The sequence below is a fragment of the Hypanus sabinus genome, chromosome 5, assembly GCF_030144855.1.
Source record: "Hypanus sabinus isolate sHypSab1 chromosome 5, sHypSab1.hap1, whole genome shotgun sequence".
Lineage (NCBI taxonomy): Eukaryota > Metazoa > Chordata > Chondrichthyes > Myliobatiformes > Dasyatidae > Hypanus > Hypanus sabinus.
Window position 1 is genome coordinate 172853146 of NC_082710.1, and position 24451 is coordinate 172877596.

The 24451-nt window shown below is 45.3% G+C and overlaps 1 long non-coding RNA gene across 2 annotated transcripts in view; it reads left to right on the forward strand.

Annotated features, from left to right (window-relative positions):
- The first annotated feature begins 2563 nt into the window (after window positions 1-2563).
- The window catches only part of LOC132394592 (uncharacterized), a 33854-nt gene continuing 11966 nt past the window's right edge, over window positions 2564-24451 (forward strand). The window contains exons 1-3 of one of the 2 annotated variants that reach the window (XR_009512383.1): window positions 2564-5111; window positions 17935-18175; window positions 22354-22456. This is a non-coding gene — a long non-coding RNA (uncharacterized LOC132394592). Of the gene's footprint in view, window positions 5112-17811; window positions 18176-22353; window positions 22457-24451 lie in introns of those variants that run through there. The other variant, XR_009512384.1, reaches the window with a different exon arrangement.

Below are 24451 nucleotides of genomic sequence, written 5' to 3' on the forward strand. Positions count from 1 at the left end.
CGCATTTTTTCCATACTTTTCCCTGAGAACATGTTTCCAATTTCCTGCCTGATAGCCTCATAATTCCCTTTACTCCAATTAAACGCTTTTCTACTTTGTCTGTTCCTATCCGTCTCCAATGTTATTGTAAAGGAGATAGAATTATGATCACTATCTCCAAAATGCTCTCCCACTGAGACCTGACACCTGACCAGGTTCATTTCCCAATACCAAATCAAGTACAGCCTCTCCTCTTGTAGGCTTATCTACATATCGTGTCAAGAAACCTTCCTGAACACATATTACAAACTCCACCCCACCTAAACCCCTCACTCTGGGGAGATGCCAATCGATATTTGGGAAATTAAAATCTCCCATCACGACAACTCTGATATTATTACACCTTTCGAGGATCAGTTTCCCTATTTGATCCTCAATATCCCTGTTACTATTAGGCGGCCTATAAAAACACCCAGTAAAGTTATTGACCACTTCCTTTTCCTAACCTCCACCCACAGAGACTCCATGCACAATCCCTCCATGGCATCCATCCTTTCTGCAGCTGTGACACTATCGCTGATCAACAGTGCCACGCCCCCACCTCTTTTGCCTCCCTCCCTGTCCTTTCTGAAACATCTAAAACCCGGCACGTGAAATAACCAGTCCCGTCCCTGAGCCATCCAAGTCTCTGTAATGGCCACCACGTCATATCTGCAAGTACTGATCCACACTCTAAGCTCATCCACTTTGTTCACAACACTCCTTGTGTTAAAATAGACAGATCTCAAACCATCGGTCTGAGCACATACGTTCTCTATCACCTGCCTATCCTCCCTCTCGCACTGTCTACAAGCTTTCTCTATTTTTGAGCCAACCTCCTCTTCCCCGGTCTCTTCAGTTTTGTTCCCACCCCCCAACAATACTAGCTTAAACTCTCCCTAGTAACCTTAGCAAACTTCCCCGCCAGGATATTGGTCCCCCTGGGATTCAAGTGTAACCCATCCTTTTTGTACAGGTCACACCGGCCCCAAAAGAGGTCCCTATGATCCAGAAATCTGAATCCCTGCCCCCTGCTCCAATCCCCCAGCCACGCATTTATCCTCCACCTCATCCTATTGCTATTCTCACTGTCGTGTGGCACAGGCAGTAATACCAAGATTACTACCCTTGTGGACCTGCTTCTCAACTTCCTTCCTAACTCCCTGTAGTCTTTTTTCAGGACCTCTTCCCTTTTCCTGCCTATGTCATTGGTACCAAAATGTATCATGACCTCTCCCTCCCACCGCAGGATATCTTGGATGCGATCGGAAACATCCCGGACCCTGCACCTGGGAGGCAAACTACCATCCGAGTTTCTTTCCTGTGTTACGGATTCAGCAACAATAAATATATGAGTGGCAGGGGTTTTTATAACAAATAAAACATTTATTAAACACTGAAAAACAAACCCCAAAAGTAAACAAACCACTCACGTAACCGGAAGTCAGCTGTTGTGCGGCAGCTTAAACAGTTCTTAAAGCAATGAAGCTTAAACAGTTTTTAAAGCGATGTTGCAAACACAGTTCTTCAAAGTAGTATTGCAAAAGTTCAAAATGCTTACAGTCCATTTAAGGGAGAGACTTTTTAAGACGATTTAAATTCTCTTTCACATCATTTTGCTGCGGTTCCCAGTCGAACTATACTTTTCCCACAAAGAACTTACGAAGATGGAAAATGAAACGGCTTAAAGGCACTGACCTTTCCTTTACAAAACTGTACCCAATCCTTTTGGCTATTTCACAGGGATTAACATGAGCACAGACAACAAATTCCTTCCGAATGAGGATCAAACAAGATCGAACTTGTTTCACCGTCGAAATCGACTTTCCTCGATCTTTTAACTCCCGAACTCCGATCTTCACTCTCCACTGACTTTCAACTAGCAGTATAATAAAGAAACTGCTGGCAATGACCTTTTAAACTTTAGGCATTAAATAAAACTCCATCTTTCAACTAAACTGCGTCATAACATTAAATCACGCAGTGGCATGAAGTCAACATGGCAAATCCAGCCACAAACTGCCCCTCCTCACAGGGAGGGGTCCTCCTTTTATACCCTGTAAAAAAAAACCTGTCACATGACCTCTACTGGCGGGAAAATGATGTCACTTCACCATCACAAGACCATTACCTCAAGTCCAGTATAGCTTCAGCACCTGTCACGTGACAAGTACACCACTGTCACGTGTCACGGGTATGTAACACCTGTGTCCACAGAATCACCCATCTGACCCCCTAACTATTGAGTCCCCTATTACTACTGCCTTCCTCCTCCTTTCCCTACCCTTCTGAGCCAGAGGCACGGCCACTGTTGCTTCCCCCAGGTAGGCCATCTCCCGCAACAGTACTAAAATAGGAGTACTTATTGTCAGGGGGTACAGCCACAGGGGTACTCTCTAGTACCTGACTCTTCCCCTTCCCTCTCCTGACTGTTACCCACTTGTCTGTCTCCCCAGTTTGACCACCTGCCTGTAACTCCTCTCTATCACCTCCTCACTCTCCCTGACTAGGCGAAGGTCATTAAGTGCATCTCCAATTCCCTAACTCGGTCCCTCAGGAGCTGCAGCTCGACACACCTGGCGCAGATATGGCCATCCCGAAGGCCGGGAGACTCCAGGAACCCCCACATCTGACACTGAGCACAGAAAACTGGCCTCACACACGTACTACCTACCTCGCCTCATCCCGTTACCACCTAAGCCTGTTGAGCCCAAGCCCTGTCACTCTGCTGCCTCTCACTCCACTGCCCGCCGGATACGGCGGTCTTCTTTTTAAACCTTTCATGCTCTACTGGCTGATGTCACATGCCTGCGCAGTCTCGCCTCTCTTTAAACCAAGTAGTAAAAAACTCCCTTCGCTCCAAAAAATCAGCAGTTCATTCACAGTCTTCTTGGTCCAGATTAAAAACCGTTGAAGATTCCTTGCCTTTTTAAACCTTTCGCGCTCTACTGGCAGACGTTACATGCCTGTGCAGTCTCATCTCTCTTTAACACGACTAGTAAAAAAACTCCCTTTGCTTTGAAAAATCAGCAATTCACTCGCAGCTTTCTTGCTCCAAATTCTTCTATATCTCTATCATTACCTAGTTTTTTGAACTGTTCGCAACCCCTTCTTTTTTTCTTGATGAATTTTAAAACAGCCTTTGTACACCACGGTTCCAGTACCCTACCATCCTTTCCCTGTCTCATTGGAACGTACCTATGCAGAATTCCACACAAATATCCTCTGAACATTTGCCACATTTCATCTGTACTTTTCCCTGAGAACATCTGTTTCCAATTTATGCTTTCTAGTTCCGGCCTGATAGCCTCAAATTTCCCCTTATTCCAATTAAACATTTCCCTAACTTGTCTGTTCCTACCCCTCGCCACTGCTATGGTAAAGGAGATAGAATTGTGATCATTATCTCCAAAATGCTCTCCCACTGAGAGACCTGACACCTGACCAGGTTCATTTCCCAATATCAGATCAAGTACAGCCTCTCCACTTTTAGGCTTGTCTACATATTGTGTCAAGAAACCTTCCTGCACACACTTAACAAACTCCACCCCATCTAAACCCTTCGCTCTAGGGAGATGCCGATCGATATTTGGGAAATTAAAATCTCCCATCACGACAACTCTGATATTATTACACCTTTCGAGGATCAGTTTCCCTATCTGCTCCTCAATGTCCCTGTTACTATTAGGCGGCCTATAAAAACACCCAGTAAAGTTATTGACCACTTCCTTTTCCTAACCTCCACCCACAGAGACTCCATGCACAATCCCTCCATAGCATCCATCCTTTCTGCCGCTGTGACACTATCTCTGATCAACAGTGCCACGCCCCCACCTCTTTTGCCTCCCTCCCTGTCCTTTCTAAAACATCTAAAACCCAGCACTTGAAGTAACCATTCCTGTCCCTGAGCCATCCAAGTCTCTGTAAAGGCCACAACATCATATCTCCAAGTACTGATCCATGCTCTAAGCTCATCCACTTTGTTCATAATACCCCTTGCATTAAAATAGACACATTTCAAACCATCGGTCTGAGCACATACGTTCTCTATCACCTGCCTATCCTCCTTTTTGCACTGTCTCCAAGCTTTCTCTATTTGTGAGACAACCTCCTTTTACTCCTTCACTTCAGTTCGGTTTCCATCCTCCAGTAATTCTAGTTTAAACTCTCCTCAAGAGCCTTAGCAAAACTCCCCACCAGGATATTGGTCCCCCTGGGATTCAAGTGCAAGCCGTCCTTTTTGTACAGGTCACACCTGCCTCAAAAGAGGTCCCAATGATCCAGAAATCTGAATCCCTGTCCCCTGCTCCAATCCCTCAGCCACACATTTATCCTCCACCTCATCCTATTCCTATACTCACCGTCACGTTGCACAGGCAGTAATCCCGAGATTACTATCTTTGAGGTCCTGCTTCTCAACTTTCTTCCTACCTCCTTATAATCTGTTTTCAGGACCTCCTCCCTTTTCCTACCTACATTGTTGGTACCAATATGTACTCCAACCTTTGGCTGTTGTCCTTCCCACGTCAAGGTATTGCGGACACAATCAGAAACATCCTGGACCCTGGCACCTGGGCGGCAACCACCATTCGCATTCCTTTCCTGCGTCCACAGAATCGCCTCTCTGCCCTCTTAACTATAGAGTCACCTATCACTACTGCCTTCCTCCTCCTTTCCCTACCCTTCTGTGCCAGAGGCATGGCTACTGTTGCTTCCCCCATGTAGGCCATCTCTCCCAACAGTACTCAAACAGGAGTACTTATTGTTAAGGGGACAGCAACTGGGGTACTGTCTAGCACCTGCTTCTTGCCCTTCCCTCTCCTGACTGTGACCCAATTATCTGTTTCCCCAGGCTCCGGAGTGACTACCTGCCTACGTCTCCTCTGTATCAGCTCCTCACTCTGACTGACCAGATGAAGGTCATCGAGCTGCATCTCCATTTCCTCAACATGGTCTCTAAGGAGCTGCAGTTCGACACACCCGGTGCAAATGTGGCTGTTCAGGAGGCTGGGAATCTCCTGGATCTCCTACAACTGACACCGAGCACAGAAATCTGGCCTCACACACATACTTTCTGTCTGTATTCTACACAGGTAACCTACCTCGCCTCGACCCGTTATCGTCAAAGCCCCATTGAGCCAAAGCCTTCCTAGTCTGTCTCCTTCTTCTCTGATGTTGAATCTGTCTTCTTTTTAAACTCTTCTCGCTGTTTTCACTGGCTGACATCCATGCGTTTGTGCAGTCGTGCCCCGTTCAAACCGCTGAAGAAATAACCAGTTGCTGCAGATGTGGGCACCAAAAACCACAATGGGGTCCACCAGCTCCCACATCATGTAGCTACAACACATCTCCTGATCCTGCATTATCCCTACTTTATTTAATTAGCTGTAATTTAGTGACTTTTATTCAACCACAACAACAGTCTTACCTGATACTGACCTGTCCCTCCCTGTCGGAGCCTCGTGAGCCAAAACCTCAAGTTCCCATTCCTACACTGGTCCACTCACACAATGGGCGTTCTGCTTTGACCCTGCTTTACTCTCATTTGCTCCTGCTAATATATCCTGAATCAATTGGTCCACCACTAATGTGCTGAGCCCTGCAAATGCTCTTTTTTAAAACTCTTCTCCCCGACCTGTCCAAAGCTTCCTCTCAATCTGTGAATCAATTGTTCCTCCGCTAATAGAACATAGAATAGTACAGCACATTACGGGCCCTTTGGCTCACAATGTTGTGTTGACCCTCAAACACTGCCTCATATATAACCTCCACACCTTACATTCCTCCATATACTTGTCTAGTAGTCTCTTAAACTTCACTAGTGTGTCTGCATCCACCACTGACTCAAGCAGTGCATTCCACGCACCAACCACTCTCCGAGTGAAAAACCCTCCTCTAATATCCCCCTTGAACTTCCATCCCCTTACCTTAAAGCCATGTCCTCTTGTACTGTGCAGTGGTGCCCTGGGGAAGAGGTGCCGGCTGTCCACTCTGTCTATTCCTCTTAATATCATGTCCATCTCTATCATGTCTCCTCTCATCCTCCTTCTCTCCAAAGAGTAAAGCCCTAGCTCCCTTAATCTCTAATCATAATCCATACTCTCTAAACCAGGCAGCATCCTGGTAAATCTCCTCTGTACCCTTTCCAATGCTTCCACATCCTTCCTATACTGATGCGACCAGAAATGGACACAGTACTCCAAGTGTGGCCTAACTAGAGTTTTTTAGAGCTGCATCATTACATCACGTCTCTTAAACTCTATACCTCGACTTATGAAAGCTAACACCCCATAAGCTTTCTTAACTACCCTATCTACCTGTGAGGCAACTTTCAGGGATCTGTGGACATGTACCCCCAGATCCCTCTGCTCCTCCACACTACCAAGTATCCTGTCATTTACTTTGTATTCTGCCTTGGTCCTTCCAAAGTGTACCACCTCACACTTCTCCGGGTTGAACTCCATCTGCCACTGCTCAACCCACTTCTGCATCCTATCAATGTCTCTGCAATCTTCAACAATCCTCTACACTATCAACAACACCACCAACCTTTGTGTCGTCTGCAAACTTGCCAACCCACCCTTCTACCCCCACATCCAGGTCATTAATAAAAATCACGAAAAGTAGAGGTCCCAGAACAGATCCTTGTGAGACACCACTAGTCACAACCCTCCAATCTGAATGTACTCTCTCCACCACAACCCTCTGCCTTCTGCAGGCAAGCCAATTCTGAATCTACCTGGCCAAACTTCCCTGGATCCCGTGCCTTCTGACTTTCTGAATAAGCCTACGTGTGGAACCTTGTGAAATGCCTTACTAAAATCCATGTAGATCACATCCACTGCACTACCCTCATCTATATGCCTGGTCACCTCCTCAAAGAACTCTATCAGGCTTGTTAGACACGATCTGCCCTTCACAAAGCCATGCTGACTGTCCTTGATCAGACCATGATTCGCTAAATGCCCATAGATCCTATCTCTAAGAATCTTTTCCAACAGCTTTCCCACCACAGACGTAAGGCTGACTGGTCTATAATTACCCGGACTATCCCAACTACCTTTTTTGAACAAGGGGACAACATTCACCTCCCTGCAATCCTGCGGTACCATTCCTGTGGACAACGAGGACATAAAGATCCTAGCCAGAGGCTCAGCAATCTCTTCCCTCACCTCGTGGAGCAGCCTGGGGAATATTCCATCATGCCCCAGGGACTTATCCATCCTAATGTATTTTAACAACTCCAATACCTCCTCTCCCTTAATATCAACATGCTCCAGAACATCAACCTCACTCGTATTGTCCTCACCGTCAACAAGTTCCCTCTCATTGGTGAATACCAAAGAGAAGTATTCATTGAGGACCTCGCTCATTTCCACAGCCTCCAGGCACATCATCCCACCTTTATCTCTAATCAGTCCTACCTTCACTCCTGTCATTCTTTTGTTCTTCACGTAATTGAAGAATGCAGATTTGATGAGCCAAATGGCATTATTCTGTTCCTATACCGTGTGGTTTATTACAGAAAATATGTTATGAGGAAAGATTGAGCAAACTAGAGCTTCTTGGAGAAAAGGAGATGAGAGGTGGCTGGATAGAGGTGTATAAGAGGCAGTAGAGTGAAGACACAGTGCTGTTTTTCCATGGTGGAATAAGTTAATATGAGAGGGCATAATTTTATTGTGATTGGAGGAACGTATAGGGAGGGGAGATCAGATGTAGTTTTTTGACACCGAGAGAGGAGGGTGGGTAAGGAACTACAACAGCAGTACTGGACAGACTGCAGGAAGAAAGACATTTCCCTGGCTTAGAGTCTCGAGACAGGGCTTTACATGGTCAGAATACGGTTAGGACAAAAATGAAGAAAAATTTTTCACCCAGAGGGTGGGGAATTGGCAGAATTCTCTGCCTCAGAGGGCTTTGGAGATTCAGAGTACCACACACAGAATGCTGATGGAATTCAGCTGGTCAGGCAGCATCTATGAAAATGAATCACCAGCTGATGATTCAGACCAAGAACCTTCATCATGACCTGACATATCAACTCTTTATTCATTTCCATGGATTCTGCCTGACCTGCTGAGTTCCTTCAGCATTTTGTGAGTGGGTACTGACAGATGTTTTATGCTCTTACCTTTAGTAGTAGCAACTATTAGGATGGAGTGAAGTTCATACAAAGGACCAATTCTGCATTTATTATGCTCACTCTGTTCATGAGACCAACAAACTTTTGATTAGTTGAACTTGCATCAGGCCTATTTACATTGAGAGTGTAGCTGTCTTTAGGGAACGTCAAAATTCCATCCTCTGCCACCCTTCCTCAAGATTTCAGACCATCTTCAATCCCAATGCCTGTCCTAACACCCCTCAGTATCCAGAGCTGAATCTCCAAATCAGCAACACAAGAGGTTCTACAGATACTAGAAATCCAGAGTAACACACACAAGATGCAGGATGGGGAATAAGCAGTTGACATTTCGGTCTGAGATGCTTTAACAGGACTAGACAACTATTCTGGTTACCCTTTTACCTCTTCTGCTCACCTGTCTATCAGCTCTCTCTTGTGCCCTTTCTCCTATCGTCGACTCTCCTCTCCTAATAGATTACTTTATCTTCAGCCCTTTCACTTCTTCCCCTTCAAGAGGACCACAACCTTGTCCTGGTTTGGAGGCTTGTGTGCCTCAATGACTCAGACAACTATGTTGGCTGGAGTCAGGGCTACCTGCTTTGGCTCTTGGGAGGGTTACCCAAGCCAGACAGGACAGAGGATAGAGGATTGACTAAGAGTGGTCCAGTGGTCCTCCAGGTTAAGGGGCTCAGCTCAGGGCGAACAACCCTAACTGGTAGAACAAAATTGTTACAGGAACAGCAGTGAAGAATCCTTCTACATCTGAGTATGGCAGTATTCCTGAGTCTCCACCTGGGACTTGCATGACTGACAGTAGTGAAAACTGAGAAGAAGATGCTGACATGATGAAGGAAGCCCTGAATACCACCGGAGATAGGGGACCTGCCCTAAACTCAGCAACGTACAGGCAGCAATCTAATCTTTACCTCTTCCAGCTATCACCTACTATTTTCTTATGTCATTCCCCCATATCCTAACCAGCCACCCACTTGCCCCCTCACCTGGTTTCACCTATCACCTGCCACCTTGTACTCCTTCCCCACGACCCTCTTCCTCATCCTGGCTTCTTCCCCCTTCCTGTCCAGTCCTGATTAAGTGTCTTGATTCAAAATGTTAATTGTCTGTTCTCCACAGCGGAATAAGCCACTTTTTGGGCTGAGATCCTTCATCGAGGCTAGAAAGGAAGGGTAGAAGCCAGAAGAAGAAGTCAAGGAAGAGAAGGAGTACAAGGTGACAGGTGAGACCAGGTGAGGGAATGAAGGAAGAAGCTGGGAGGGGATAAGTGGTTGAAATAAAGGGCTGAAGAAGAAGGAATTTTAGTCTGGCTTCTGTCCTTTTCCTTTCCAGTCCTAATAATAAGACATTATCAGGATTATTCCCCTGCTGAAGTGCAGTAAACAATGTCCATACAATAGACAATATAAGTTTAGAACGGGCAGTTGACCAAGCTGGGAGGGGATAAGTGGTTGAAATAAAGGGCTGAAGAAGAAGGAATTTTAGTCTGGCTTCTGTCCTTTTCCTTTCCAGTCCTAATAATAAGACATTATCAGGATTATTCCCCTGGTGAAGTGCAGTAAACAATGTCCATACAATAGACAATATAAGTTTAGAACGGGCAGTTGACCAATGAGACTATAAGGGATTTGTCACTCTGAACCAAGAAATGCAAAATCTTTGATTGGTGACCTTGTGGAACAGAATGGCTCTAGACTACGTATTAGCCTGGGAAGGAGGGGTCTGTGCGTTAGTGGGGAAAGAATGTTGCACATATGTACCCGATGCTTCAGAAAATATGACCCATGTGTTAGAACATATGACCCAGCTATGAGATGAAATACATAGACTGAACTCTCAAGCCCCTTCAGAAGGCTGGGATTTCTTTAGCTAATGTTAGGTCAGTGTTAGGCGAAGGAATATTTTCTGGGTTGCAGCCCCTCTTTTACGGCCTCATTGCCCTGGTCAGCTTAGCGGTGGTAGTTCATTGTGTCATACAACTATGCATTCCCTGGGTCTGCGCCTGCACAAAGTCAAAGTCAGGGGAGACGGTAGCATTACTCTATGCACAATCTCACCACGGAAGAGGATAGTTACAATGAAGAGGAATATTTAAGAATGCACCCTTACCCAGTGGGTTATGGGCCCCCTTTTCAGAACGAAGGGAATACGAATCTTTAAGTGTTGATAAGAAAGATCAACAAAGAGGGATTTGTGGTGGAAATGGTTAAAACTAGTGTATGATGGGATACTTAGCCATTCTGGAGCAGTTGGACTTAAGACTGCTGATGCATGTCAAGAATAACCTTGGATGATAATCACAACATCAGGAAATCAAATAGACAGGATATGAAGCCCATGGAACCAGGAAGGAGGATGCATCCGGGAATAAATTCTGAGTCCTGATAACTAAAAATAAAGAGGATTGTTAGACTCGCGCTGAGAGACAATTGACATAAATTTTCAACAATTGATCATCTACTATCTGTGGGATACTGAACAAAATCATGTGAAAGTTGTTTGTCTTGCTGAATAAATATGAGCACCGTATAACCCAAAAAATCAGAGCTCTGTTGGTGGTGTAGACTGCTGCAGACACTCCATAATATCATGTTAGTAAGTTCTTAAAATGAAACTTGAAGTCACTCTGGAGTTCTTACTTAGTATCTTCATGACAGGCACTTTATCTGAATGCCTTTAGTATTCAAAGTAAGGTCAGTGAAATTATGGCATAAATCAGTACAAAGGGGTATGATGTAGTGGCCGTTACAGGAATGTGGTTGCAGGGTGGAGAGGGTGGGAAGTAAATATGCAAGGCTATCAGGTAATACAAATGGATAAGCAGGAAGGAAAGGGAGGTGGGGTAGCGCTCTTAATTAAGGATGAGATCAAGGCAATAGTGAGAGATGATACAAGCCCACAATGCTGTGCCGAACATGTACTTGCATTAGAAATTACCTCGGGTTAGCCATAGCCCTCTAACTTTCTAAGTTCCATGTACCTATCCAGGAGCTTCTTAAAAGCCCTGTTGTATCCACACCCACCACAGTCACCAGCAGTCCATTCCACGAACTCATCTCTCTGCGTAAGAAAAAACTTACCCCTGACATCCCCTCACCTTAAAACTGTGCCCTCTCGTGTTAGTCATTTCATCCCTGGGAAAAAGCCTCTGCCTATCGACACAGTCAATGCCTATCATCACCTTATACACCTCTATCAGGTCACATCTCATCCTACATCACTCCAAGGAGAGAAGGCCAAATTCCCTCAACCTATTTTCATAAGGCATGCTCCCAAATCCAGGCAACATCCTTTTAAATCTCCTTTGCATCCTTTCTATATTTCCACATCCTTCCTGTAGTCAGATGACCTAGAATTGATCACAGTACTCCAAGTGAGGTCTGACTAGGGTCCAGTATAGCTGTAACATTATCTCTCAGCTCTTGAAGTCATTTCCACAGTTAATGAAGGCCAAAACACCGTATGCCTTCTTAACCACATAGTTAACTTGTGAGGCAGCTTTGAGTGTCCTATGGATTTGGACCCCAAGATCCCTCTGATCCTCCACACTGCCAAAAGTCTTACCATTAATACTATATTCTGCCATCATATTTGACCTACCCAAATGAACCACCTCTGGGTTGAACTCCATCTGCCACTTCTCAGCCCAGTTTTGCATCCTATCGATATCCCACTGTAACCTCTGACAACCCTCCACACTATCTACAACACCCCCAACCTTTGGGTCATCAGCAAATTTACTAACCCATCTCTCCACTTCCTCATCCAGGGAGATTACTTTCATTTATAAAAATCTCGAAGAGAAGGGGTCCCTGACAGATCCCTGAGGCACACCACTGGTCACCAACCTCCATGCAGAATATGACCCATCTACAACCACACTTGTGTGCAAGCTAAGTTCTGGATCCAGAAAGTAATGTCCCCTTGGATCCCATGCTTCTTTACTTTCTCAGTAAGCCTTGTGTGGGGTACCTTATCAAATGCCTTGCTGAAATCCATATACACTACATCTACTGCTCTTCCTTCATCAATGTCACATCCTCAAAAAATTCAATCAGGCTCGTAAGGCACCAACTGCCCTTGACAAAGCCATGCTGACTGCTGCTAATCATATTATACCTCACTAAATGTTCATAAATCCTGCCTCTCAGGATCTTCTCCATCAAATTACCAACCACTGAAGTAAGACTCACTGGTCTATAATTTCCTGGGCTATCTCTACTCCCTTTCTTGAATAAAGGAACAATATCCACAACCCTCCAATCCTCTGAAACCTCTTACATCCCCATTGATGATGCAAAGATCATCTCCAGAGGCTTAGCAATCCCCTCCCTCTCTTCCCACAGTAGCCTGGGTACATTTCATCTGGTCCCAACAACTTATCAAACTTGATGCTTTCCAAAAGCTCCAGCACATCCTCTTTCTTAATATCTACATGCTCAAGCTTTTCAGTCTGCTGCAAGTCATCACTACAATCACCAAGATCCTTTTCCATAGTGAATACTGAAGTAAAGTATTCATTAAGTACCTCTGCTATTTCCTCCGGTTCCATACACACTTTCCCACTGTCACACTTGATAGGTCCTATTCTTTCATGTCTTATCCTTTTGCTCTTCACATACTTGCAGAATGCATTGGGGTTTTTCTTAATTCTGCCCACCAAGGCCTTTTCATGGCATCTTCTGGCTCTCCTTTCCTTCTTAAGCTCCTTCCTAATAGACTTATAATCTTCTGGATCTCTAACATTACCTAGCTCTCTAAATCGTTTATAAGCTTTTCTTTTCTTCTTGACTAGATTTATTACAGCCTTTGTACACCATGGTTCCTGTACCCAACCAAAACTTCCCTGTCTCATTGGAACATACTTATACAGAACTCTACACAAATATCCCCTGAATATTTGCCGCATTTTTTCCATACTTTTCCCTGAGAACATGTTTCCAATTTCCTGCCTGATAGCCTCATAATTCCCTTTACTCCAATTAAACGCTTTTCTACTTTGTCTGTTCCTATCCGTCTCCAATGTTATTGTAAAGGAGATAGAATTATGATCACTATCTCCAAAATGCTCTCCCACTGAGACCTGACACCTGACCAGGTTCATTTCCCAATACCAAATCAAGTACAGCCTCTCCTCTTGTAGGCTTATCTACATATCGTGTCAAGAAACCTTCCTGAACACACATTACAAACTCCACCCCACCTAAACCCCTCACTCTGGGGAGATGCCAATCGATATTTGGGAAATTAAAATCTCCCATCACGACAACTCTGATATTATTACACCTTTCGAGGATCAGTTTCCCTATTTGATCCTCAATATCCCTGTTACTATCAGGCGGCCTATAAAAACACCCAGTAAAGTTATTGACCACTTCCTTTTCCTAACCTCCACCCACAGAGACTCCATGCACAATCCCTCCATGGCATCCATCCTTTCTGCAGCTGTGACACTATCGCTGATCAACAGTGCCACGCCCCCACCTCTTTTGCCTCCCTCCCTGTCCTTTCTGAAACATCTAAAACCCGGCACGTGAAATAACCAGTCCCGTCCCTGAGCCATCCAAGTCTCTGTAATGGCCACCACGTCATATCTGCAAGTACTGATCCACACTCTAAGCTCATCCACTTTGTTCACAACACTCCTTGTGTTAAAATAGACAGATCTCAAACCATCGGTCTGAGCACATACGTTCTCTATCACCTGCCTATCCTCCCTCTCGCACTGTCTACAAGCTTTCTCTATTTTTGAGCCAACCTCCTCTTCCCCGGTCTCTTCAGTTTTGTTCCCACCCCCCAACAATACTAGCTTAAACTCTCCCTAGTAACCTTAGCAAACTTCCCCGCCAGGATATTGGTCCCCCTGGGATTCAAGTGTAACCCATCCTTTTTGTACAGGTCACACCGGCCCCAAAAGAGGTCCCTATGATCCAGAAATCTGAATCCCTGCCCCCTGCTCCAATCCCCCAGCCACGCATTTATCCTCCACCTCATCCTATTGCTATTCTCACTGTCGTGTGGCACAGGCAGTAATACCAAGATTACTACCCTTGTGGACCTGCTTCTCAACTTCCTTCCTAACTCCCTGTAGTCTTTTTTCAGGACCTCTTCCCTTTTCCTGCCTATGTCATTGGTACCAAAATGTATCATGACCTCTCCCTCCCACCGCAGGATATCTTGGATGCGATCGGAAACATCCCGGACCCTGCACCTGGGAGGCAAACTACCATCCGAGTTTCTTTCCTGTGTTACGGATTCAGCAACAATAAATATATGAGTGGCAGGGGTTTTTATAACAAATAAAACATTTATTAAACACTGAAAAACAAACCCCAAAAGTAAACAAACCACTCACGTAACCGGAAGTCAGCTGTTGTGCGGCAGCTTAAACAGTTCTTAAAGCAATGAAGCTTAAACAGTTTTTAAAGCGATGTTGCAAACACAGTTCTTCAAAGTAGTATTGCAAAAGTTCAAAATGCTTACAGTCCATTTAAGGGAGAGACTTTTTAAGACGATTTAAATTCTCTTTCACATCATTTTGCTGCGGTTCCCAGTCGAACTATACTTTTCCCACAAAGAACTTACGAAGATGGAAAATGAAACGGCTTAAAGGCACTGACCTTTCCTTTACAAAACTGTACCCAATCCTTTTGGCTATTTCACAGGGATTAACATGAGCACAGACAACAAATTCCTTCCGAATGAGGATCAAACAAGATCGAACTTGTTTCACCGTCGAAATCGACTTTCCTCGATCTTTTAACTCCCGAACTCCGATCTTCACTCTCCACTGACTTTCAACTAGCAGTATAATAAAGAAACTGCTGGCAATGACCTTTTAAACTTTAGGCATTAAATAAAACTCCATCTTTCAACTAAACTGCGTCATAACATTAAATCACGCAGTGGCATGAAGTCAACATGGCAAATCCAGCCACAAACTGCCCCTCCTCACAGGGAGGGGTCCTCCTTTTATACCCTGTAAAAAAAAACCTGTCACATGACCTCTACTGGCGGGAAAATGATGTCACTTCACCATCACAAGACCATTACCTCAAGTCCAGTATAGCTTCAGCACCTGTCACGTGACAAGTACACCACTGTCACGTGTCACGGGTATGTAACACCTGTGTCCACAGAATCACCCATCTGACCCCCTAACTATTGAGTCCCCTATTACTACTGCCTTCCTCCTCCTTTCCCTACCCTTCTGAGCCAGAGGCACGGCCACTGTTGCTTCCCCCAGGTAGGCCATCTCCCGCAACAGTACTAAAATAGGAGTACTTATTGTCAGGGGGTACAGCCACAGGGGTACTCTCTAGTACCTGACTCTTCCCCTTCCCTCTCCTGACTGTTACCCACTTGTCTGTCTCCCCAGTTTGACCACCTGCCTGTAACTCCTCTCTATCACCTCCTCACTCTCCCTGACTAGGCGAAGGTCATTAAGTGCATCTCCAATTCCCTAACTCGGTCCCTCAGGAGCTGCAGCTCGACACACCTGGCGCAGATATGGCCATCCCGAAGGCCGGGAGACTCCAGGAACCCCCACATCTGACACTGAGCACAGAAAACTGGCCTCACACACGTACTACCTACCTCGCCTCATCCCGTTACCACCTAAGCCTGTTGAGCCCAAGCCCTGTCACTCTGCTGCCTCTCACTCCACTGCCCGCCGGATACGGCGGTCTTCTTTTTAAACCTTTCATGCTCTACTGGCTGATGTCACATGCCTGCGCAGTCTCGCCTCTCTTTAAACCAAGTAGTAAAAAACTCCCTTCGCTCCAAAAAATCAGCAGTTCATTCACAGTCTTCTTGGTCCAGATTAAAAACCGTTGAAGATTCCTTGCCTTTTTAAACCTTTCGCGCTCTACTGGCAGACGTTACATGCCTGTGCAGTCTCATCTCTCTTTAACACGACTAGTAAAAAAACTCCCTTTGCTTTGAAAAATCAGCAATTCACTCGCAGCTTTCTTGCTCCAAATTCTTCTATATCTCTATCATTACCTAGTTTTTTGAACTGTTCGCAACCCCTTCTTTTTTTCTTGATGAATTTTAAAACAGCCTTTGTACACCACGGTTCCAGTACCCTACCATCCTTTCCCTGTCTCATTGGAACGTACCTATGCAGAATTCCACACAAATATCCTCTGAACATTTGCCACATTTCATCTGTACTTTTCCCTGAGAACATCTGTTTCCAATTTATGCTTTCTAGTTCCGGCCTGATAGCCTCAAATTTCCCCTTATTCCAATTAAACATTTCCCTAACTTGTCTGTTCCTACCCCTCGCCACTGCTATGGTAAAGGAGATAGATTGTGATCATTATCTCCAAAATGCTCTCCCACTGAGAGATCTGACACCTGACCAGGTTCATTTCCCAATATCAGATCAAGTACAGCCTCTCCACTTTTAGGCTTGTCTACATATTGTGTCAAGAAACCTTCCTGCACACACTTAACAAACTCCACCCCATCTAAACCCCTCGCTCTAGGGAGATGCCGATCGATATTTGGGAAATTAAAATCTCCCATCACGACAACTCTGATATTATTACACCTTTCGAGGATCAGTTTCCCTATCTGCTCCTCAATGTCCCTGTTACTATTAGGCGGCCTATAAAAACACCCAGTAAATTTATTGACCACTTCCTTTTCCTAACCTCCACCCACAGAGACTCCATGCACAATCCCTCCATAGCATCCATCCTTTCTGCCGCTGTGACACTATCTCTGATCAACAGTGCCACGCCCCCACCTCTTTTGCCTCCCTCCCTGTCCTTTCTAAAACATCTAAAACCCAGCACTTGAAGTAACCATTCCTGTCCCTGAGCCATCCAAGTCTCTGTAAAGGCCACAACATCATATCTCCAAGTACTGATCCATGCTCTAAGCTCATCCACTTTGTTCATAATACCCCTTGCATTAAAATAGACACATTTCAAACCATCGGTCTGAGCACATACGTTCTCTATCACCTGCCTATCCTCCTTTTTGCACTGTCTCCAAGCTTTCTCTATTTGTGAGACAACCTCCTTTTACTCCTTCACTTCAGTTCGGTTTCCATCCTCCAGTAATTCTAGTTTAAACTCTCCTCAAGAGCCTTAGCAAAACTCCCCACCAGGATATTGGTCCCCCTGGGATTCAAGTGCAAGCCGTCCTTTTTGTACAGGTCACACCTGCCTCAAAAGAGGTCCCAATGAACCAGAAATCTGAATCCCTGTCCCCTGCTCCAATCCCTCAGCCACACATTTATCCTCCACCTCATCCTATTCCTATACTCACCGTCACGTTGCACAGGCAGTAATCCCGAGATTACTATCTTTGAGGTCCTGCTTCTCAACTTTCTTCCTACCTCCTTATAATCTGTTTTCAGGACCTCCTCCCTTTTCCTACCTACATCGTTGGTACCAATATGTACTCCAACCTTTGGCTGTTGTCCTTCCCACGTCAAGGTATTGCGGACACAATCAGAAACATCCTGGACCCTGGCACCTGGGCGGCAACCACCATTCGCATTCCTTTCCTGCGTCCACAGAATCGCCTCTCTGCCCTCTTAACTATAGAGTCACCTATCACTACTGCCTTCCTCCTCCTTTCCCTACCCTTCTGTGCCAGAGGCATGGCTACTGTTGCTTCCCCCATGTAGGCCATCTCTCCCAACAGTACTCAAACAGGAGTACTTATTGTTAAGGGGACAACAACTGGGGTACTGTCTAGCACCTGCTTCTTGCCCTTCCCTCTCCTGACTGTGACCCAATTATCTGTTTCCCCAGGCTCCGGAGTGACTACCTGCCTACGTCTCCTCTGTATCAGCTCCTCACTCTGACTGACCAGATGAAGGTCATCGAGCTGCATCTCCATTTCCTCAACATGGTCTCTAAGGAGCTGCAGTTCGACACACCCGGTGCAAATGTGGCTGTTCAGGAGGCTGGGAATCTCCTGGATCTCCTACAACTGACACCGAGCACAGAAATCTGGCCTCACACACATACTTTCTGTCTGTATTCTACACAGGTAACCTACCTCGCCTCGACCCGTTATCGTCAAAGCCCCATTGAGCCAAAGCCTTCCTAGTCTGTCTCCTTCTTCTCTGATGTTGAATCTGTCTTCTTTTTAAACTCTTCTCGCTGTTTTCACTGGCTGACATCCATGCGTTTGTGCAGTCGTGCCCCGTTCAAACCGCTGAAGAAATAACCAGTTGCTGCAGATGTGGTCACCAAAAACCACAATGGGGTCCACCAGCTCCCACATCATGTAGCTACAACACATCTCCTGATCCTGCATTATCCCTACTTTATTTAATTAGCTGTAATTTAGTGACTTTTATTCAACCACAACAACAGTCTTACCTGATACTGACCTGTCCCTCCCTGTCGGAGCCTCGTGAGCCAAAACCTCAAGTTCCCATTCCTACACTGGTCCACTCACACAATGGGCGTTCTGCTTTGACCCTGCTTTACTCTCATTTGCTCCTGCTAATATATCCTGAATCAATTGGTCCACCACTAATGTGCTGAGCCCTGCAAATGCTCTTTTTTAAAACTCTTCTCCCCGACCTGTCCAAAGCTTCCTCTCAATCTGTGAATCAATTGTTCCTCCGCTAATAGAACATAGAATAGTACAGCACATTACGGGCCCTTTGGCTCACAATGTTGTGTTGACCCTCAAACCCTGCCTCCCATATAACCCCCCCACCTTAAATTCCTCCATATACTTGTCTAGTAGTCTCTTAAACTTCACTAGTGTGTCTGCATCCACCACTGACTCAAGCAGTGCATTCCACGCACCAACCACTTTCCGAGTGAAAAACCTTCCTCTAATATCCCCCTTGAACTTCCCTCCCCTTACCTTAAAGCCATGTCCTATTGTACTGAGCAGTGGTGCCCTGGGGAAGAGGCGCTGGCTGTCCACTCTGTTTATTCCTCTTAATATCTTGTCCATCTCCATCATGTCTCCTCTCATCCTCCTTCTCTCCAAAGAGTAAAGCCCTAGCTCCCTTAATCTCTAATCATAATCCATACTCTCTAAACCAGGCAGCATCCTGGTAAATCTCCTCTGTACCCTTTCCAATGCTTCCACATCCTTCCTATACTGATGCGACCAGAAATGGACACAGTACTCCAAGTGTGGCCTAACTAGAGTTTTATAGAGCTGCATCATTACATCACGTCTCTTAAACTCTATACCTCGACTTATGAAAGCTAACACCCCATAAGCTTTCTTAACTACCCTATCTACCTGTGAGGCAACTTCCAGGGATCCGTGGACATGTACCCCCAGATCCCTCTGCTCCTCCACACTACCAAGTATCCTGCCATTTACTTTGTACTCTGCCTTGGAGTTTGTCCTTCCAAAGTGTACCACCTCACACTTCTCCGGGTTGAACTACATCTGCCACTGCTCAACCCACTTCTGCATCCTATCAATGTCTCTCTGCAATCTTCGACAATCCTCTACACTATCAACAACACCACCAACCTTTGTGTCATCTGCAAACTTGCCAACCCACCCTTCTACCCCCACATCCAGGTCATTAATAAAAATCACGAAAAGTAGAGGTCCCAGAACAGATCCTTGTGAGACACCACTAGTCACAACCCTCCAATCTGAATGTACTCTCTCCACCACAACCCTCTGCCTTCTGCAGGCAAGCCAATTCTGAATCCACTTGGCCAAACTTCCCTGGATCCCGTGCCTTCTGACTTTCTGAATAAGCCTACTGTGTGGAACCTTGTCAAATGCCTTACTAAAATCCATGTAGATCACATCCACTGCACTACCCTCATCTATATGCCTGGTCACCTCCTCAAAGAACTCTATCAGGCTTGTTAGACACGATCTGCCCTTCACAAAGCCATGCTGACTGTCCTTGATCAGACCATGATTCGCTAAATGCCCATAGATCCTATCTCTAAGAATCTTTTCCAACAGCTTTCCCACCACAGACGTAAGGCTGACTGGTCTATAATTACCCGGACTATCCCAACTACCTTTTTTGAACAAGGGGACAACATTCACCTCCCTCCAATCCTGCGGTACCATTCCTGTGGACAACGAGGACATAAAGATCCTAGCCAGATGCTCAGCAATCTCCTCCCTCGCCTCGTGGTGCAGCCTGGGGAATATTCCATCAGGCCCCAGGGACTTATCAGTCCTAATGTATTTTAACAACTCCAACACCTCCTCTCTCTTAATATCAACATGCTCCAGAACATCAACCTCACTCATATTGTCCTCACCGTCATCAAGTTCCCTCTCATTGGTGAATACCAAAGAGAAGTATTCATTGAGGACCTTGCTCATTTCCACAGCCTCCAGGCACATCATCCCACCTTTATCTCTAATCAGTCCTACCTTCACTCCTGTCATTCTTTTGTTCTTCACGTAATTGAAGAATGCAGACTTGATGAGCCAAATGGCATTATTCTGTTCCTATACCGTGTGGTTTATTACAGAAAATATGTTATGAGGAAAGATTGAGCAAACTAGAGCTTCTTGGAGAAAAGGAGATGAGAGGTGGCTGGATAGAGGTGTATAAGAGGCAGTAGAGTGAAGACACAGTGCTGTTTTTCCATGGTGGAATAAGTTAATATGAGAGGGCATAATTTTATTGTGATTGGAGGAACATATAGGGAGGGGAGATCAGATGTAGTTTTTTGACACCGAGAGAGGAGGGTAGGTAAGGAACTACAACAGCAGTACTGGACAGACTGCAGGAAGAAAGACATTTTTTCGGCTTAGAGTCTCGAGACAGGGCTTTACATGGTCAGAATACGGTTAGGACAAGAATGAAGAAGAATTTTTCACCCAGAGGGTGGGGAATTGGCGGAATTCTCTGCCTCAGAGGGCTTTGGAGATTCAGAGTACCACACACAGAATGCTGATGGAATTCAGCAGGCCAGGCAGCATCTATGAAAGTGAATCACCAGCTGATGATTCAGACCAAGAACCTTCATCATGACCTGACATATCAACTCTTTATTCATTTCCATGGATTCTGCCTGACCTGCTGAGTTCCTTCAGCATTTTGTGAGTGGGTACTGACAGATGTTTTATGCTCTTTCCTTTAGTGGTAGCAACTATTAGGATGGAGTGAAGTTCACACAAAGGACCAATTCTGCATTTATTATGCTCACTCTGTTCATGAGACCAACAAACTTTTCATTAGTTGAACTTGCATCAGGCCTATTTACATTGAGAGTGTAGCTGTCTTTAGGGAACGTCAAAATTCCATCCTCTGCCACCCTTCCTCAAGATTTCAGACCATCTTCAATCCCAATGCCTGTCCTAACACCCCTCAGTATCCAGAGCTGAATCTCCAAATCAGCAACACAAGAGGTTCTACAGATACTAGAAATCCAGAGTAACACACACAAGATGCAGGACGGGGAATAAGCAGTTGACATTTCGGTCTGAGATGCTTTAACAGGACTAGACAACTATTCTGGTTACCCTTTTACCTCTTCTGCTCACCTGTCTATCAGCTCTCTCTTGTGCCCTTTCTCCTATCGTCGACTCTCCTCTCCTAATAGATTACTTTATCTTCAGCCCTTTCACCTCTTCCCCTTCAAGAGGACCACAACCTTGTCCTGGTTTGGAGGCTTGTGTGCCTCAATGACTCAGACAACTATGTTGGCTGGAGTCAGGGCTACCTGCTTTGGCTCTTGGGAGGGTTACCCAAGCCAGACAGGACAGAGGATAGAGGATTGACTAAGAGTGGTCCAGTGGTCCTCCAGGTTAAGGGGCTCAGCTCAGGGCTAACAACCCTAACTGGTAAAACAAAATTGTTACAGAAACAGCAGTGAAGAATCCTTCTACATCTGAGTACGGCAGTATTCCTGAGTCTCCACCTGGGACTTGCATGACTGACAGTAGTGAAAACTGAGAAGAAGATGCTGACATGATGAAGGAAGCCCTGAATACCACCGGAGATAGGGGACCTGCCCTAAACTCAGCAACGTACAGGCAGCAATCTAATCTTTACCTCTTCCAGCTATCACCTACTATTTTCTTATGTCATTCCCCCATATCCTAACCAGCCACCCACTTGCCCCCTCACCTGGTTTCACCTATCACCTGCCACCTTGTACTCCTTCCCCACGACCCTCTTCCTCATCCTGGCTTCTTCCCCCTTCCTGTCCAGTCCTGATTAAGTGTCTTGATTCAAAATGTTAATTGTCTGTTCTCCACAGCGGAATAAGCCACTTTTTGGGCTGAGATCCTTCATCGAGGCTAGAAAGGAAGGGTAGAAGCCAGAAGAAGAAGTCAAGGAAGAGAAGGAGTACAAGGTGACAGGTGAGACCAGGTGAGGGAATGAAGGAAGAAGCTGGGAGGGGATAAGTGGTTGAAATAAAGGGCTGAAGAAGAAGGAATTTTAGTCTGGCTTCTGCCCTTTTCCTTTCCAGTCCTGATGACGTGAAACGTGGACTGTTTATTCCTCTCCATAAATACTGCCTGACCTGCTGAGTGCCTCCAGCATCTTGTGTGCATTGTTTTGGAGTTCCAGCATCTGCAGAATCTCTTGTGTTTATGCTTTCCTGTGACCCCGGCTTCTCTGGTTTCCTCCCACATTTCAATGAGGTATGGTTAGGGTTAGTGAGCATGTGATGTTGGCACTGGAAGTGTGGTGACTCTTTTCCCACTGCTTTGAATCAGTGGACTAGACAGTACTCGGGAATTCATCTTTGAATTTGGATGAGTATGCCACAATTGTTAGCAACTTCATTAAAACCTGTGTAGATGTGCCTGCCTATGAGAACCTGCTGTTTGCTCCTAACCTAAAGCCATGGATGAACCAGCAGGTTCATTGGCTGCTGAGGTCTAGATCTGTGGCATTTAAGACTGGTGACCCAGATCTATATAAGAAAATGAGGTATGACTTTTGGAAGGCTATTTCAAGAGTGAAGAGACAATTCCCAGCAAGGTTGGAGGTGACATCAGATTCATGAGAACTCTACCATTGTTTGCAGGACATTCCTTCCTATAAAGCAAAACCCAATAGCATGAATGACAGTGATGCTTCACTGCCAGATAACTTCAACACCTTTTATGCCCATTTTGAAAGGGAAAATATAACTACAGCTGTGAAGATCCATGCTGCACCCTGTGATCTTATGATCTCTGTCCTGGAGGCCAGTGTCAGGCTGTCTTTCAGGAGGCAGCAAGCCCTGATGGAGTACCCAGAGAAGCTCTGAAAACTTGTGCCAACCAACTAACATGGGTATTGAAAGGATATTTTCAGCCTCTCATTGCTACAGTCGAAAGTTCCCACCTGCTTAAAAAGGACAACAATTATACCAGTGCCCCAGAAGAGTACTGGGAGCTACCTGAATGAATATCATCCAGCAGCATTCATGTCTATGGTGATGAAATGCTTTGAGAACTTGGTCATGGCCAGAATAAACTCTTGCCTCAGCAAGGACCTGAACCCACTGCAATTTGCCTATCACTTCAATAAGTCTACAGCAGACACAATCTCAATGGCTCTTCACATGGCCTTAGATCACCTGGATAACCCAACCACCTATGTCAGGATGCTGCTCATTAACTATAGCTCAGCATTTAGCACCATCATTCTGACAGTCCTGACCAATAAGCCACAGAATCTGGGTCTCTGTACCTCTGTCTGCAATTGGATCCTTGACTTCCTAACCTGAAGACCACAAACTGTGTGGATTGGTATTACTAACTCCTGCTCACTGATGATCAACACTGGCACAACTTAGAGGTATGTGCTTAACCCACTGCACTGCTCTCTATATACACATGACTGTGGGTCTAAGCACAGCTCAAATGTCATCTATTAATTTGCTGACAGTGTTGGTAGAATCTCAGATGGAGACAAAAGGGTGTACAGGAGAGAGATGTACCAGCTAGTTGAGTAGTGTCACAACAACAAGCTTGCATTCAACGTCAGTAAGATGAAAGAGCTGATTGTGGACTTCAGAAAGGGTAAGATGAGGGATCATGAACCAATCCTCATGGAGAGAGTGAGTAATTTCAAGTTCCTAGGTATCCTGATCTCTGAGACTGTAACCTGGTCCCAATATATTGATGCAGCGATAAAGAAGGCAAGACAATGGTTATATTTCATTAGGAGTTTGAGGAGATTTGGTTTGTCACCTAAGACACTCAAACTTCTAGAGATATACTCTGGAGAGCATTCTGACAGACTGTATTACTGTCTGGTTTTGGGAGTGGGGTGCTACTGTACGGGATCTAAAAGTTGTAAAGTTGTAAATTTAGTCAGCTCCATCTTGGGTACTAGCTTCTATAGAATCCGAGGCATCT